Source organism: Lontra canadensis, unplaced genomic scaffold (assembly GCF_010015895.1).
Source record: "Lontra canadensis isolate GAN:19392208 unplaced genomic scaffold, GSC_riverotter_1.0 scaffold4, whole genome shotgun sequence".
Taxonomy (NCBI): Eukaryota; Metazoa; Chordata; class Mammalia; order Carnivora; family Mustelidae; genus Lontra; species Lontra canadensis.
This window is the reverse complement of record NW_022630998.1, coordinates 33,130,587-33,149,800: the sequence shown is the minus strand read 5'-3', so window position 1 is coordinate 33,149,800 and position 19,214 is coordinate 33,130,587. Positions and strand designations below refer to the sequence as shown.

The following is a 19,214-nucleotide window of genomic DNA, read 5'->3' as shown; positions in this document are numbered from 1 at the left end:
TTTAAGAAACAGAACATTACCACTCTATATCCTACTTTCTGTCCCTCCACTATCTCATCCTTCTCCTTTTCTCCCTTTCCCCTTAGCTCTCTTCTACCCTGAGTTTTGTATTTATAATTTCTTTGCTTTCCTTTACAGTTTTACCACATAGGAATGTATTCTTAAATAACAGATTGTTTAGTTTTGCATGTTTTCAAACCTCATATGAATGGAAGCCTGTAGTTCTTTTGCTCTGAAACATCTTCTTTCTATTTTTCCTCAATATACAGGTGCGTGAAGTTCATCTATGTTGACATATGTAGTTCTAATTTATTTTTGCATCTATACTGTATTTCATTTTGTGAATGTGTATTCATTCAGTTTCTTACTCCTTGAGTCACCGGTTTTCTGCTATTTGAAACAAAGCCAGTGTTAACACATCTCTTGGGTAAGAATTTCTTTGGGGTATATCTAGATAGAGAATTGCTCGTTTGCAAGTTTTATAAATATTCTACTTTATTTGAAATGCCATAATGTTTCCTAAAGTGGTTTTAAACAAAGTTTTTAAATTATTATTATTGAAGTACAGTTGACATGTAATATTATTTTAAAGAAAGTGGGTTTATTAATTTTTTAATATTTTATTTATTTATTTGAGAGAGAGAGAGCACGAGAGAGGGACAGCACAAGTGGGGTGGGGAAGGTTCCCTGCTCAGCGGGGAACCTGATATGGGACTCAATCCCAGGACCCTGAGATCATGAGCAGAGCTGAAGGTAGATGCTTAACCAACTGAGCCATCCAGGTGCCTAAACAAAGTGGTTTTAAACACCAGAAGTATTGAAGATTTCTCATTGTTTGATATCCTTATAATAATAGTTGCTGTTGGCATACTTTAAAATTTTTGCCAGTGATACTAACTATAGATGGCTAAACATATCTTTGTATTTTTATCTTTATACTTTTCATTTTTGAATTCAACTTTCAACCTCTATTTGAAGGTATCTTTCATCATCTCCCTGTATCACATACTTCTTAGTGATCATTTTAAATAATTTTACTTTTCAGATGCCAAGAGAAGAGCTGGATGATATTCAGATTGAGTTGAGGACTAATATTGATTATTTATCCAAGTGACACCGTCTGGGTAGCGTACTGCCACAATGTGATACATTCAGAATGTCTTCTAGCTCCTTTTCCTCAGTTCCATCCATCCATCCCCAAAACATCATGTTGTTGCCTGGGGACTGGAGCTCATGTGACTTCCATGCTACAATACCCAAAAGAAGCTGACCTCTAAAGTTCACAAGTGTAATTTTTAATGCCTAGATGTATACTCTGTTATCTGTTTAGAATTTGGAGCCACCTGCTGAATTCTATGACCATTAAAACTAAAATCTAAAAATTCTATGCAAGAGGTGCCTGGATGGCTTGCGTAGCTCAGTGTGTTAAGCATCTGCCTTTGGCTCAGGTCATAGGCATCCCATGCCAGGGTCCTGGAATTGTGTCCCTGCTCAGTGAGGAGCCTGCTTCTCCCTCTCCCTCCGTCCCTTCCCCTGATTATGCACGCTCTCTCTCTTACAAATAAATAAATAAATTAAAAAATAATAAAATAAAAATTAAATGCAGTATTTCTTATAGACCAACTTTATTAAATCATAATACTAATTACTAATCATAATCAAATACATAATACTGAAGTTCAGCTTAGAGTTGTTTCCTTATGGTGGCAACAAAGGTGATCAATGCACGTTGCAGGGTGAACCGGAGAATACTTCTTACTCAGTTGTCCTATGTGTATTCTCAGTTTCACCTAAAACCAAAGTTTCTGGTGACTTTGTTGCGGGGGGGCAGGTGATGGTGGGAGGAAAGGAGTCCAAGCTTTTAATAATGCTGAAGGCTATGTATGAGAATACTCACGACAGGATGAAATGAGTAGATATCAAAACTGAAGTTTAACCATTCTTCATAAATACTAATAATTTAATCCTCACAGCAAAGAAGTAGCTGCTATTGTAATATCCCTATGCAGGTAAAGAAACTGAGATGCAGAGATGTTAAAGTAACTTGGGCAAGGATCTCATATGACTGGAAGAGACAAAATACAGAGACAAATAGACTTTTTGTTTTTGAAGGATGCCAAGACTTTGAAGTTATTTTTCTTTCTTATTTTATTTTAACCACATTTCTATTTTCTGTAAACCAAAAGCCACACTCCAAAGTCTTATTCTTAGATTTCTTGCAGCTTGGACATCTAGCCGGATGATTGGAATTTCAGTCACTTTTTTCCAAAGTACTTACTTGTAGGTGGCAGTGTTACTTTCAAACCCTACTTTGCATTTTTTTCTGGGGAAGATTAGAAAAAGCCATCTGGTTAACATTACCCTGAAAATGTTTTTCTCTGTGTGGAGCTTCCTAAGAAGAAATTATAAGAGGAGAGTGCTGTAGGAAGCTAGGCAGAATACAAATAGAAACATTTAGAAACTGAAGCACTACATTCTGATACTTATGAGAATTATCTTTCTCTACCATAAATTCACTGTTCCTCCAGTCCTTTTCTTCACTTTTCCTTTTGAGGAAAGATTTTTTTTTTTTTAAGATATTTTATTTATTTATTTGGCAGAGAGATCACAAGCAGGCAGAGAGGCAGGCAGAGAGAGAGAGGGGAAAGCAGCCTCCCCGCTGAGCAGAGAGCCCGATGCAGGGCTCGATCCCAGGACCCTGGGATCATGACCCGAGCCGAAGGCAGAGGCTTTAACCCACTGAGCCACCCAGGCGCCCCAAGATTTTTTTTTTTTTTGAATGAAACTCTTTCTTGATAACACTTTTCTAGTTCTGTTGAGGTTTAATCTTGTTCACATACTGCTTGTTTGATTTTGAACTTTGGGTTCCTTTACTACTGGCTGTCTCTTCTATAGGTTTTTATTACCACCATCTTCCACCTTCCCAATAGTGACATTCTTGTTGTTACTCTTTAACTAGAAGAGAATCTGGCAAATAATAGGTGCCCAGTAAATATTTGTGGATTAACTGAATGACTGCTTACATGGAAGAACAAATGAATTAGTGAGCGAAGACCTTTCCAGGAAAGAAAGAAACAAGATCGAAGAGAGTAAAAGTAAACTCGAAATAAATCATTACTGATGAACCTCGTAAAGAAGAGTTGGTGATATTGACTTTATTCTTTCATATTTCCCTAGCATGTGTTAATCTTGAAAGTCTGCATATCCATATAATTTCAGGACTCCACTTAGAAAAATCAAATGCTATGCTAAAAATGACTTTTGGATCAATTTAAAAGATTAGTTGTTTTTTTTTTGTCTAATTGATTCATTTAATTGCAGTTATTCTATCCAGTTATTTGGAACCTTCCACTAATATGTTTTAGATCCGATCTGCATTCCCTAGTAAATTACTCTCTCATTCACAGAATTTATCTTTTACTTTGAATCTTTAAGAATATTATCTCATATTGTATCATACCTATTTAAAAAAATATTCATGATGACAAAAGTTGAGATATTGACTACCACTTGTTGTAATTCTTATTTTTGTCTTCATAAAAGTAAAATTTTAAGAGGCAACATTCAGGCTCACTGTTTTTAGTTATATCAAAGCCTATGAATTAAAATTTTTTATTTTCTTCTTAATACATTTTTGTATTATTTCTAAAACAATTTCTCTGGCAAAACTTCATTACTTTTATAATCATAGAAAGCAATAGATTCCATTAACACTTCTGCCCTCCAAATCAACCACTTATCACTCTGAGCAAATTGCTTCTCAAATTTATGGATTTTTGGGGTAGTAATTTCTGAAGGTGTGTGAACCTATGGCAGTAATTTCAACTTGAAATTCTAAGGGCTCTCTCCAAGAGAACGAATAGAGAACTACATTCACAGTGTATTCATGTAGAATTTGCAGTTGCCGTCTTGGATCGCAATGTCTGTTCTCAGGCAATATCCAAGTTGAAATTGTATGCCAATATACTTAATTAGAACATATGAATTTATTTCCTTTTCTATCTTTATTACATTCATTGTTTTCTTACATGTAAAACAGGGAAGAGGAATAATTGCTAAGCGTTGTTTTAGTTTTGATACTCTCTAACCATTCACTGAGATTGCTCTACAATAAATTCATTAAAGATAGAATTATGGAGGATTGTACCTTGACAGTTCATCTCAGTAGCCAGTTTATATTCTCAAATTGTAAACAGAAGAATGCACTTTGTATATGCACAAAATAATGCACAAAGTATACTCATGACCTGTAAAGAATCACATTGGGTATCGGGAAGTTGGTAAGTTTGAAGAGTTTTAATACTATAATAATCATCTAACTCTATACTATACCTGTGGTTTCAGTCACTCCTTCCTAATTAGAAAGACATCTCTGTATCTCTATGTAACATTACCTAATGAAGAGGAACTTTCTGGAATTTCGTTCAATATTTTATTTCTCTAATTTATAGAACCCTGTTTATAACATAGTCTCCATTAATAAAATTTTATCCAGTTACTGCATGACTTTCATACCCATCACCAGGGTAATTCAGGATGTCTCTGCTCTGTTTTTAGGAGAGGTAGTGGCCTTTGAATGGATTATGAATGAAAAAGAAATTATATAGCAGGCATTTTCTTTTCAAAGTCCATTTTCAATTCTTCTGAAGGGAGCCAGTGTAACCTGGTGGTTAAGCAGTTAAAAGTAATGGCTTGGAAACAAACAAACCTGTTTGTATCCCAGCTGTACTTTCAACTTTTGCCTGACCTTGGACAAGTTACTTTATAACTTGAATCCTCAGTTCTGTCATTTGTAAAATAGAGATAATAATAGAACTCCTTTTGTAAAATTGTTTATGAGGAATAATTACATGCCCTACACAAAGCACTTTGCATTCCATTTAGTCAAGCAATACTTACTGAGCACTAAAAATGTGTCAGGCACTGCTCCAAGCTCCTAACTCAGGATTGTTCTTTTTCTTCCCTCGAATTTTTATCTGAATTCTCTTCCATTAGGTGTCAGCTTAAATGGCACTTTCTCCCAGAAAATTTCTGTGCTAGTTCAGGTCCTCCAAGAAGCTAATGCCAGGACAGGATTAGACACACAGGAGATTTATTAGAGGAGATTCCTGTGGAAGATAAAGGGGAGGAAGCAAGAGTAAACAGGCAAAGACTCAGACTCCAATGCAAGTCGGACGTCTCTTGAAGGAGAGGAAGAAAGAAGGAGACTTGGGTAGAAAAAAACTGCAGTACTGTCTAGGAAAATTTTGGCTAGGCCACTGGGGAGTTCCCAAGCCCAAAGTGCCCATTAAAGAAGTCCCGTGTCAGGCAGGAATGGGCTGGCACTGGTACCTCTGTGCTCAGTCCTTGGCTGGCTGAGGTTCGGGAGAGGCGGAGCCTCACTTGGAATGTGGTGGATCTAGAGAGGCTGCAGCTGGGGTTGTCAGTCAACTATGCTCCTTACGCGGGAGATCTCAGTAGTGCACGTCCATAGCCCTCACACCTCCATAATAGGTAGGATCCCCCAGTCGTTTGCTGTTACAGAAACATGTATTTTCCTTTTCTCTGTTACCACCGTAAAAATCAAATTTTTGTTCTCTAAATTTGTGGAGGTTATTCTCTCCGGACTGTCAGTTACATGAGGGTAGGGACTGAGACGCTCTTGTTTACCATTGCTTCCCCAAGATGCACCAGGTGAAATGGCAGATAATAGGTACAAAGTACAATAGTAGTCATTATTTTTATCCACTGGATTCTGCTCTGCCCATTACCACATCCGAATCAAAGCACTGCAGTCTCACACTGCAGTATAAATTGCAGATCTCAGCTTGATGTTATTTTCTCTGGAGCATCTTTATTTCATTTTGTCTTGGGGAGAGGTTGCACCTTTACTTTTAACATATGTCAAAGTATAATCATAAGTCGTGAAGCTTTGAAGATGGACTTTTGAATGTACTAAAGTATACTCATGCATAAGGAAAGTAGAGCTTCCGGCATCTAGTTGTAAATTCTTTCCATTTCTTTAGTGGGTAGAATGTAAAGAATCTCTCTTCCGGGCTTAAAGAGCTATCTGTATAGATGGGTGATTGCCAGCTTTTCTCTAAATGACTTATTTTCTCACCCCATCTCCTTTCTAGGAAGCAAAATTTTCTTCAGATATAGCTGAAAATGTTAGAAAGCTAAGAAGGGGGATGTAAGTTAATAATACAAAGATGAAGGAAACTAGACGTTGTAGTAGACTCCATCTCATGGAGGAGTTCAAGATGCCCATCCCATGCAAATATAAAATTAACAATTACAAAACCACATCATCAAAATCTCCTGAGTCCCTTAGTCTTACACTTCTTCCCTGACTCCTTCCTCAAGCTGGGGACTGAGTGGAGGAGGGGGCTGGGAGGAGGAGGTATAGGCTACTGGAGTGATAGATTCAAAGCTTATCTTTGGCATTATTTGTGGGACATTGAACAAGTTGCTTGATTTCGCTGAGACTTTGTTTTTTCACTTGTACATTGAAGATAATGAAAGTAGTAATCTTAGAAGATTATTATCTGATTATTATTATCAGAGTACAAGAGATAATTTTTGTTAAGTGCTTAACAAGGTGCCTGGCAGAGAGCAAGCTCACGATAAATCTCGACTATCAGTTCTTACTAGGACTTCTGCCATACCCTGCTCCAGCCATTTTCAAAATGTGAGCCATATACAGTTTTAGGACCCATGAAGTCAAAATTATTTTCATAACAGGAAGAAGTTATTTACCTTGTCATTGTTTTAACCTTCGCTTTGATAAGTTCACAAGCAAATCACTGTATACCACAAAATACTACTTCACACCCACTAAGATGGCTATAATAAAACAGGCGATAACAAATGTTGGCAAGTATGTGGAAAAATTGGAATATTCATACACTGCTGATGGGGATGTAAATGGTAAAGCCACTTTGGAAAAGAGTTGGCAGTTCCTCAAAAAATTAAACACAGCGTTAACATAAGACCTAGCAGTTTCACTTCTAAGTATACACCTAAGATAATTGAAGACATATGTTTATTTATTTTTAAAAATTTTATTTAGTTATTTGACAGAGAAAGACACATCGGGAGAGGGAACACAACCAGGGGGAGTGAGAGAGGGAGAAGCAGGCTCCCTGCTCAATCCCTAGGGGAGATGCGGGACTCAATCCCTGGGCCCTGGGATCATGACCTGAGCTGAAGGTAGACGCTTAACTAACTGAGCCACCCAGGTGCCCAAGACATATGTTTAAATAGAAACTTATCATGAATGTTTATAGTAACATTATTCATGATAGCCCAAACCTCAAATGTCCATCATCTGATGAATGGATTAAAAAAATGTGGTATATCCACACAGTGGAATATTGGGCTGGATAATACTTTGAAAGGGTTGTCCTATGCACCAATTATCAGAATGGTTAGCCCCACCCCTCGGTTCTAGTCCTGAGACAGCTGTAGCAACCATCCCCAGTCCCGAGTTGTGAGGCAACTGGAATTGTCTTTTTCTGACTGACTTGTTTTGCTTAGCGTAATAGCCTCTAGTTCTAGAATATTACACAGCCATCAAAAAATGAAATCGTGGGATGCCTGTGTGCCTCAGTTGGTTAAGCAACTGCCTTTAGCTCAGGTCAAGATCCTGGAGTGCTAGAATCCTCTAGTTCTGGGGCAAAATCACCTTCAGTTGAACACCATTGGCACCATTGGCACAAATCAGTAGTCCTTATGTTCTTTACTGTTATTCTCTTGCTGTTTAAAGAAACTTAAAATTTTACTTAAGAATGTTAATGAAGCAGTAAAAGTGATTAATTCTAATAACTATTCACCCTTGAATTCACATATTTAATAATATTCTGTTTAAAAAATAAGAAGTATTCATAAGTTACTTTTGCTACATACTAAAGAACTATAACTGTCTTGAGGAGAAGCACTTTGTGGGATTGAGTTGCAAGCTGAACTATCTTCTTTAAATATTAGGGAACACCTTTTTAAAAAATTAACATATAATGTATTATTTGTATCAGGGATACAGGTCTGTGATTCATCAGTCTTACACAATTCACAGCACTCACTATAGCACATATCCTCTCGAAAGTCCATCACCCAACCACCCCACCCCTCCCACCCTCTTCCACTCCAGCAACCCTCAGTTTGTTTCCCGATATTAATAGTCTCTTTTGGTTTGTCTCCCTCTCTGGTTTCATCTTGTTTCATTTTCCCCTCCCTTCCCCTATGATCCTCTGTCTTGTTTCTCAAATTCCTCATATCAGTGAGATCAGATGATAATTGTCTTTTTCTGACTGACTTGCTTTGCTTAGCATAATAGCCTCTAGTTCCATCCACGTCATTGAAAATGGCAAGATTTCATTTTTTTCAAAAGATTTTATTTATTTATTTGAGAGAAAGAGAATGAGAGAGCATGAGAGGGGAGTCAGAGGGAGAAGCAGACTCCCTGCTGAGCTGGAAGCCCAATGTGGGACTCGATCCTAGCACTCTAGGATCTTGACCTGAGCTGAAGGTAGTTGCTTAACCAACTGAGGCACACAGGCAACCCAAGATTTCATTTTTTGATGGCTACGTAATATTCCAGGGTGTGTGTGTGTGTGTGTGTGTGTGTGTGTGTACACACCACCTCTTCTTTATCCATTCATCTGTTGATGGACATCTAGGTTCTTTCCATAGTTTGGCTATTGTGGACATTGCTGCTATAAACATTTGGGTGCACATGCCCCTTCAGATCACTATATTTGTATCTTTGGGTAAATACCCAGTAGTGTGATTGCTGGGTCATAGGGTAGCTCTATTTTCAACTTGTTGAGGAACCTCCATGCTGTTTTCCAGAGTGGCTGTACGAGCTTGCATTCCCACCAAGAGTGTAGGAGGGTTCCCCTTTCTCCACATCCTCGCCAACATCTGTATTTTCCTGACTTGTTAATTTTAGCCCTTCTGACTGGTGTGAGGTGATTTCTTCTTGTGGTTTTGATTTGTATTTCCCTGATGCCGAGTGATGTTGAGCACTTTTTCTTGTGTCTGTTGGCCATTTGGATGTCTTCTTTGCAGAAATGTCTCTTCATGTCTTCTGCCCATTTCTTGATTGGAGTCTTTGCTTTTGGGGTGTTGAGTTTGATAAGTTCTTTATAGATTTTGGATCCTAGCCCTTTATCTGATATGTCATTTGCAAATATCTTCTCCCATTCTGTCAGTTGTCTTTTGGTTTTGTTAACTGTTTCCTTTGCTGTGCAAAAGCTTTTTATCTTGATGAAGTCCTAGTAGTTCATTTTCCCCTCGTGTCCCTTGCCTTTGGCAATGTTTCTAGAAAGAAGTTGCTATGGCTGAGGTCGAAGAGGTTGCTGCCTATGTTCTCCTAAGGGATTTTGATGGATTCCTGTCTCACATTGAGGTCTTTCATCCATTTTAGTCTATTTTTGTGTGTGGTGTAAGGAAATGGTCCAGTTTCACTCTTCTGTATGTGGCTGTCCAATGTTCCCAACACCATTTGTTGAAGAAACATTTTCCCATTGGACATTCTTTCCTGCTTTGTCATGGATTAGCTGACCATGGAGTTGAGGGTCCATTTCTGTGTTCTGGTTCTGATGGAACACCGTTTTTATTAAAATATCTCTTGACAGACAAACTGGTTATTTAGACTTGGGTATTTGACAAATATTTTCTCAAAAATAAATGAAGTAGAACCGTCAGTTCAGGGAAAACAAATGATAATATTTGTTGTCATTGATATAATTGAGCTTTCAAGAAAGTAAATTGTAAAAGTTGCGTCATCACTGTCATCTTGACAGCTTCCAAATACTTAGATTCTTTTGATGAACTTGGAAGGGATAGTAACAAAGGTGATATTTTGATAGCATAGGATGAAGTATGTTCACGTTTGGAAGATTTGCATAACTCAGTGAACAAGTATTTCCAATGACCACTGTGGGATGTTACATATTTTAAAAGATTCACTCAAAGTACAATATGTACCAATAGATTTTGTTTAAAAAAAAATTAATAGCTTATCTGAGGTTTAATTGACTCATGATAAGCCAAGCATTTTTACACATGAATACACACATGAAACTATTACAACAATCAAGATAATTAACATGAGTATAGCTCTCAACAGTTTCCTCCTATTCCTTTGCAATCTCTCCCTTGGGCTCAGCTCTTAGTCCCAACTTTCATTTTCCAGACTACCACTGACTTTTTTCTCCCTAAAGTTTAGTTTTCATGTTCTAGAATTTCATATAAATGCAGCCATATAGTATGTACTATTTCTTGCCCAATTTCTGTCACTGATTGTTAATTATTTTGAAATTAATCCATGTTGTGTAGTATTAATAGTTAATTTATTTTTATCCTGAGTAATATTCCATTGTATGGATATATCATGAATTGTTTATTCATTTACTTGTTGACAGACATTTGTGTTGTTTCCAGGTTTTGCCTATTATGAACACAATTGCTACCAACACTGGTATACATGTCTTTGGGAAAACATATGCTTTCTTTTTTTTTTTTTTTTAAGATTTTTATCTATTCACTTGACAAAGAGAGGGAGAGAGAGCACAAGCAAGGGGAGCGGCAGACAGAGGGAGGGGAGAAGCAGGCTCCCCACTGAGCAGGGAGCCCAGATGTGGGGCTCTATGATCCTGGGATCATGACCTGAGCTGAATGCTTCACCAGCTGAGCCACCCTGAAGCACCTATGGCTTATATTTCTTTTGGATAAATACCTAGAAGCATAATGTCTGGGTCACATGTAAATATATGTTTAACTATTTAAGAAATTGCCAAAGCATTTTCCAAAGAGGTTGTACCATTTCACGTTCCCATCAGTGGTTATGAGAGTTCCTTTTTTAAAATTATTATTTTTTGAAGATTTTATTTGCCAGAGTGAGAGAACGCACCTGTGCACAAGCACGGGGAGTGGCAGGCAGAGGAAGAAGCAGGATCCCTGCTGAGCAAGAAGCCTGATATGGAAGTCGATCCCAGGACTCTGGGATCATGACCCCAAAGGCAGATGCTTAACTGACTGAGCCACCCATGCATCCCATGGTTATGAGAATTCCAATCACTCCACATTCTCAACAACAGCTGGTATGGTTAGTCTTTTTAATTTTACCATAAGTAGGTAGGTAGTGATATTTCATTGTGGTTTTAATTTGTATTTTCTCTAATGACTCATAATGTTGAGTATCTTTTCATGTGCTTATTTTCCATTCATATGACTTCTTTGGTGAAGTGTCTATTCAAACTTTATGTCCATGTTTCTACTGGTTTGCTTAATTTCTTCTTATTGAGGTATGAGAGTTTGTGTGTGTGTGTGTGTGTGTGTGTGTGTGTGTGTTTTGAGATGTGAGAGATAGAAAAAGTAATACTTTCTGGGTATAAGTTCTTTCTTAGATCTGTGATTTGCAAATACTTTCTTCAGTTTTTGGCTGTCTTTTCATTTTCTTAGTGACCTGAAAAGAAATACTTAATTTTGATTAAGTACAATTGATTACTTTTTGTCTTTAGGGTAAATTTTGGTCTAGCTTAAGGTCACAGATAGTTTTTTTTCTTCTAGAAGTTTTATGTTTAGATCTATGACCCATTTTGTATTTTCACATATATTTTATTCATTCATTCATTCATTCATTCATTTATGCCTTTGAATAACCAAATGTTTCAGCATTATTAGTGAAAAATCTTTCTTTTCTCCACTGAATTATCTTCGTCATTGTTGAAATAAACAACTTTGGCGCTTTTAAAAAATTCTCTATTCAGCTTTGTCAATCCTTTATTCTCTCTTTACACCAATACTACACTACCTGGCTTAATGTGGCTTTATAGCAAATACTGAAATGAGGTAGTGTTAAGTTCTCCAAGGCTGTTCTTGACTCTCAAAGTTGTTTCGGTTGTTCTAGGTCCTTTGCATCTCCGTATAAATTTTAGAATCCTTTTGTCAATTACTAAAAAAAAAAAAGTCTGCTGGGATTTTGATTGGGATTGTGTTGAAATAGATTAATTTGGGGGAGAATTGACATTTTTGTAGTTTTGAGTCTTCTGAACCATGAACGTGGCCTATTTTCTATTTGTGCCTTCTTTTAAAATTTTTATTTATTTATTTATTTTATTTTAGAAGATTCTATTTATTTATTTGACGGAAAGCAAGAGAGAGCACAGACGGGGTGGGGGCGGTTGACAGAGGGAGAGGGAGAAGCAAGCTCCCCACTGAGCAGGGAGCCCAATGTGGGGCTCAATCCCAGACACTGGGATCATGACCTGAGCTGAAGGCAGATGCTTAACCATCTGAGCACCCAGGTGCCCGTGTCTTCTTTTTAAAAACGATTTATTTATTTATTTATTTTAGAGAGCACTTGCACATTTGCGAGTGGGGGGAGGGGCAGAGGGAGAGACTCCTCAAGCAGACTCCCCTTAGAGCTCAAATCACTACCATCATCAAGACTACAGGATACACAAATCAATATACGGAAGTCAATTGTATTAGTCTTCCATTAAAAAAATGTATAGTCTGAAATTGAAATTTAAAATACCACTTAAAATAGCATCAAAACATGAAATAGATCAGGTTAAGTTTGATAAGAGATATTCAAATTGTACATTGAAAATATTAAATATGTTGAGATAAATTTAAGAAGACACAAACACGTGGGGCACCTGGATGACTCAGTTAGTTTAGTGTGTGACTCTGGTTCTGACTGTCATGATCTCAGGGTCATAAGATCCAGTCCTCCCAACCCCCCTTGGCTCCATCCTCATTGTGAAGTTGGCTTGGGATTCTCTCCCTCTTCCTCTGGCCCTCGCCCTGCTCCCATGCCCCGGAGAGGGCACTCTGTCTCTCAAAGAATCTTTAAAAATATATATATATATCTTGTCAACATTACAAAAAAGAAAGCTGAGTGGCTATACTGCCATCAGACAAAGTATACTTTATTTTTTATTTTTTTCTAAATACACTTTAGAGCAAAAAATATTGCCAGGAGAAAAGAGGTTTTATGAATTGGATTATTTATAAAATGGATCATTTCATAATGATAAAATACTTTACATAGTGAATTTCACCCTGGACAAATTCATCTAAATAACAACAATTATAAATGCAAAAAGTTTATGCAACTAATAGCAGAGTTCAAAATACATGGAGCAAAACTGATAGAACAAGCAGAATTAGAAGAAACCATAATTATAGTTAATTCAGTACTCCTCTCTTAATACTTAATAGGATAAGAAGACAGAATATCCCCCAGGATTTAGAAGATCTGAACAAAAATATCAACAAACTTGATGTGAGTGACGTTTGTAGAACATTTCATGCAACAACTGTAGAATACACATTCATCTTAAATGCATATGAATATTTATCAAGACAGACCATATTCTGGGTCACAGAATAAGTCTCAATAAATTGAAAATGATTCAAATTATGCAAAGTATATTATCTGATTATAATGGAATTAAAGTGGAAATCAGCGACAGGAAGATGTCTGGAAAATTCAATTTTTGTAGACTACATAACACACTAATAACCCACGGTTCAAAAAAAAAAAAAAACAAAACTATGGGGAAATCTAGGAAATCATTTTGAAATGAAGAAAAATGAAAACATACTGAAATGTGTGAAAAGTAGTTAAAGCAATATTCTGAGGGACACATCCCACCAAATGCCCGTATTACAAAAGAAACATCTCTCATCAGTGATCTCGGTTTCTAAGTTAAAAAACTAGCAAATAATGAAAAAAAAAATTGAAAAGTTAAGAAAAAAAGAAAGAAAGGAAATAAACCTAAGAGCAGAAATCAATGAAATAGGAAACAAAAACAAAGAAAACCTATGAAAACAAGAATGCTTGGGGACTGAAGATCCGTAAAGTTGATAAGCCTCTCTCCAGAACGATCAGGAAAAAATAAAGATGACACCAACTACCAATTTCAGAAATGAGAAATTCTTCTGTAGGTATTAAAAGGAAACTAATACTGTTAAAAGATTGACATTAACAAATCCCAACAACTTAGATACTTTCACAACCGTTAAAGCTCACTCCAGAACAAGATTTAAATATTTATTGAATTCGGAAATGCTATATATTATTAAAAGCGGAGGACTGAGTCCAGACTTCAGAGACAAGGCATTTTCAACTCCAAGCAAATTTCACTTCACTGGAAGGGTAAAAAACAAAGCTTATTACAGATTTGGTGCTGAGGAGTGAGGGAAAAGGGTCAGGAAAAGCTTCTCGGGGGGGAGGACTCATCCGGCTGAGACAAGGAGCAGTAAAACGTGCGTATCAGAACAAGAGCTACTGGGCGTCAGCTCCGGTAGGTGGCCCGAAGGAGCCTTCCGCGACCGCGCCTCAGCCGAACTCCTAGAGTTCCAGGTCTCAGGGTTGTCCTCTCCCTTTCACCATTCGCGCTCACTGTCGTTAAGTGTCCGCCTCCTGCCATACCCGGACTGCAGCAGTCGTGCGTCTGCGCACTCAAGCAAAGCGCTCGCTGGAAGTGGGGGCGGCTGCCGGAAGTGTGACCTCTAGCTCCCTGCTCGCGGTTCCCATCCGGGGTCTTGGCGGTCTTCCGGGTGTTCCTGACAGGGCTTTATACGCCTCTTTTTTTCGGCGACTTTTTGGTCTTCCGCTTCTTGCTATCGCCCCGAACTTCCCACACGCTTGCTAGCCCTGTCTTTTCTTCTGTCGCTCCTCCCCGGCTGCCGCGCCTGGGGTTTAGATTGCAATCCGGATCCGGAGCCAGGCCTAGCCCTTCCGCAGGCCACTATCTGCTTTTGGCTGGGGCGAAAGCTACTACCGTGCGCGCCGGACCCTCGCTGCTCCGGCCTTGGAGCTTCTGGGCTGGCAGTGCCGGTTGGCCCTGCTTAGACTTCCCCAAGGACACCTGTGAGTTAGTGGGTTTCGGAAAAGGACGCAACCGCGTAGGCCCAGGTCGGGGGTGGGGGCGGGGCTCGGGGAACTTTTCCTGAAACCGCACTTTTATGTTTGCGTGGGAAGTTCCGGCATTATTTCTTAGACGTCCCGGACATATGGGCGTCCCTCAAGCTGTTGCACTTTTTGAAGAATCTTAGGACCGCTTACTTTTTCCACTCGTTTCCCTTCCTCGCGCCCCGTTCTCAGTCTAGGACCATAAGAGAAAGACTGCTTTGGGACCTCTGCATGGTGTTTCAAAGGGTGGTGAAAAACTAAGGTAAATATCTGGATTAATATTTCAAAATTTAAGACTTTAATTAAATGGGCCTCAGTTCTTCATTTTACAGGAAAGTGTACAGTTCTGAAGTCTATCAGATTGTACTCTTCCCGTTAAGCCTCTGTGGTTTGACTCTTCATCTGTCTAGGCCAGAACACCATGGTGTTTGTGTCTCAGTATCTGGATTATCCAAATACCCTGTCTTGTTTTCTCTCTTTTAGTTCTTTGTTTAACACAGCAGTAGTTCTTTAGATAGCGGATACCAGTAGGGTGAGCAAAAAAGAAAGAAACTGAAACTGTAAAACTCAAGCTAAATCGAAACTTGTTAACAAATACGTGGTATGTGATTTTGTGAGGAAAGATCATAACTGAACACTAGATCTGTGTTTGATCGGTAACATACTATTTTTGTATATATTGCCTTGTATGGTTTATTAGTACAGACTTTTAACGTGGACAGCCAAAAGGCTCATAGTAGCTAGCCAGTGATGGTAATATGATTTTGTTGGTGTTAGCCCCAATTATGTCTAATCTGGAAATGCTCCATGATATGGGCTTTATGTGAAACAGGCCATTTATCAATCATTTAGGAAACGTCCATTTCAAACTACATGACAACATTATTTTTTAACTCTTGGATGGAATCTAATTCTTAATAAAAAGGAATGTCCTTTTCAAAACCTTCAGGTAGTTTTGAAAGTGGGTGAGCAGGATTTAGGAATTGAGTTTTTGGTCTGTGGAGAAAAGAAGTGAGTTTAGGATATCAAAGGCATTTGGACAAAGTGGACAGATAACTTGATTTATTTCCCGCAGTCTGGCTTTTGGCTTTTATCCTAGGGAGATTCTGCTTTCTAGGAAATTCTGATGAAGGAATTATATAACCCAGAAAGTTCTCTAATTGATTGTAGGAGAGATCAAGTTTAGGACAGAAATTCCAGGTCGTGGGTTACAGGAGCAAATACCGTATCAGTAGGAATTACTCGGTAAACTACTCTTAAACAGCTTTGTTTCTCATGTATGATTATTTACAAATAAACCTGTGTAAATATCCCATTGTGTCAACCTTAGTCAAGAAGCAACTTTAAGATTTTTTCCTTAAGACAAGAACCAATGCAATGGTTTTAAAACACACCAAAAGTTTGTAGATTATCCTATTTTATAGTCATGCACATACTGAGAAACTGATAACTTTTAAGCTAAGAAAAACGGGATACCTCTAATATCTGGATTTTATTTATTTATCATGGAATTTTTTATACTTGCTACCACAGCTAATGTGGAATAGTGTTTTATGTAGATCATCAAGTAGACTTAGTGAAGAAGCCTTTCATTCAGAATATAAAGAAAAAGATTTAAAATTTTGTGGAGGTCTCCTTAATGCTACAGTGGTAATAGGTTTGCTGGATTTTATACTCTAAAAGTCTATTCTGTTTAAAAGATGATCCTTTGTATTGTTTATGATAGATTATTTTTGGATTATTTTAGATTATTCTTCATCAAAATCACAAGAAAAAAATATTAGAAAGAGGAACTGAAATTCATAGACCTTTGTTTTACTTTCTCATGGTCATGCAGATGGGGCATTGAATGCCATTGGTTAATTCCCATAGGAATGATCCTGCTGTGAGGGCTGGCCTAGTTATGAGCTAGACTTGAGGGCCAAGATTCAAAATGAGGAGAACCTGACAGGTATTTTGTTGTGGAGGGACTGTAAAAGTTTTGATGCTTATCTGGGAATTTGGGATAGGCTAAACAGGATATCTGCCCTAAGGTAAACTTTTGGCTAAGTAATCATTGTAAGCTCTTAAGCCTTAGATAATTTGGTCATTAGCTTTGTTGAGTGCTACTGGGCCACGAGACACCTTTTGACTTAATTCCCAATTTGGATCTTAACATATCATGGGATAGAAATAAGGTGAAGTCTGGGCTATCATGTCATTTGGGGTCTTCAAGTCTGAATGCATGTATATGGGACTTGATGCGGGTCCAGAGGAAAAACACAAGCATATAATTCATAGATGTAAACAGAGTGTGTCAGATTTTAACTATGAACTGATTTAAATAAATCTGAAAATAGAACATTTTAATTTTAGCTTTTCTGAATATAAATTCCTTCCCTTGTTTGAGCAGATCTATAGTATCTGTATTCCAACGAAATGAAATACCAAGAAAAATTCATTATTTGAATTTTGAACTAAATATAATGAATTTTAAATATAATGAATTTGAATTAAATATAATAAGTTATATTTAATGTCATTTTCTCATGAATCTTAGGATAGGAATTATGTTTATGGGAGTTTGGGTCAGGGAAACAGAATAAAGAAAGCCAAAAAGGAAAGAGCATGATTCTGGGGAAAATGATAGAGCAAGTCTTTAGTTACTTGTCTTGAATCTTGCTTTCTGTGATTGAGTGTACTTTATTAATAAAGGATTGTCTAGAATCCTTCTTGGTTCAAGATAATTTCCATTTCCTCTGAGTAGTGAAAATCAGTGAGTACAATATAGCACTTATGCTAGGATTGATTGTTTTTGAAAAATCTCCTATAGTAAGAGGTACAGACCTGTTGAAGAGAGTTGATAAATTTTTGTTTTCTGGAGGTAACACCTTGTCTCTTGTTCAAATTAGGGAGTTGGGCACTTGGGATGAGATCTGATGGTGGCCCAAGACTCTTGTTCACAATGAAGCCTGGACTGGTGAATTTCATTATCTGTGTTCTCATTTTCTGTGTATCTGCCAGTATTGGGTATTTAAATTTCACAAAATTGAAAAAAAAAAAGAACAAAATTTGTATGAGTGATTTATTAGTTTCTCTCCGGCTCTTTGTCTTTTACTCTCCTATTTTCTCTTGCTCCAGCTTTTCCAGCCATCTGGTCTCAATACTCAAAGGCAGCTACATTTCTTTTAGCTACTTAAGTGTTCTTTTCCTCTGTTCTTCTAAAAAAAAAATGCTTAAAAAACTTCTATAGCTTGTTTTTAAATTTGACATCTGCTGAAAATGAGGATTTAGCACCTTTATGTACCCTCTCTTATCATTAAATTATAATGTATATGAACATGTAACTATATAACATACATGTAAATCCTTTAATATGTAATAAATGATATACAATAATTTTATTACGGTTTTTGTCTAAATTAGTATTTTTAATGTTTGTGTTATTGTGAGAACCATGTAGGTCATGATTATATTTTTTTATATGATTTTTGGACTTTTTTATTGTTTATTAATTTCTTTTCAACTTGCTACTTTTCTGTTTCTATGATTATTTCTTCTCTGTTAGCAGAACTCCTTTCTGTGGTCAAATACATCAGATAATCTGTCAGTAAAGTTTTAAGCTTTTTCTTCTTGGCTATCTTCTTGAAACCCTTTATCTTCTTGGCTCTAATTCAAACTGATAGCTTCTCTTCACCATCATCCAAGGGAATTTGCTTTGTCTCTGCCCTAGAGCAAATATCCCTTTTCCTAGATCCCAGGTTTTGTTTTGTTTTGTTTTTTGATACCTTGCATGTCTGAACATGTTTTTGTTCTCCCTTGCCTTGTTATTATAGCTGGGTATGGAATTACTTCTTGAGAACATTTTCTTCAGAGGCTTGAAGGCACTGACTTCATTGTCTTATTGTTTCCTCTGTTGCTGTTAGGGAGCTTAAAGACATTTTAAACTTTTATAACATTTTCCTCTTTTTTAATATTTCATAAGCTTCTTTTTCCTGATATTCTGAAATTCACCATACTTTGATGCATATTTATTTTTTAATGTACTTTGTACTTATTAGGTTCTTTAATTCTCAGGATTGGTTTTCTTCAGTCCTGGACATTTTCTTGTTTTATTTATTTGATAATTTCCTTCTCTGTGTTTTCTGTCTTCTACAGGAACTTTTGTTATGTTTGATGTTTGACCATATAATTTGATTCTCTTGTATTTTTCCTCTTACTGTCCTGCCTCCTTTCTACCCTCATCTGTTTTTCCTTTTTGTTCTAAGAGATTTCCTCAGTGTTATCTTTTAACTTTTTACTCAATAGTTCTGCTTTCAATTTT

General features: G+C 37.1%; 1 protein-coding gene across 4 annotated transcripts in view; it reads left to right on the top strand.

The window, feature by feature from the left end:
- Positions 1-14,522: 14,522 nt before the first annotated feature.
- TENT2 (terminal nucleotidyltransferase 2) overlaps positions 14,523-19,214 on the top strand; it is a 68,301-nt gene continuing 63,609 nt past the window's right edge. Inside the window, exons 1-2 of one of the 4 annotated variants that reach the window (XM_032847767.1) lie at positions 14,524-14,869; positions 15,104-15,173. The gene's annotated coding sequence lies outside the window, so the exon portion shown is untranslated. The other 3 variants (XM_032847774.1, XM_032847788.1, XM_032847779.1) reach the window with 3 other exon arrangements.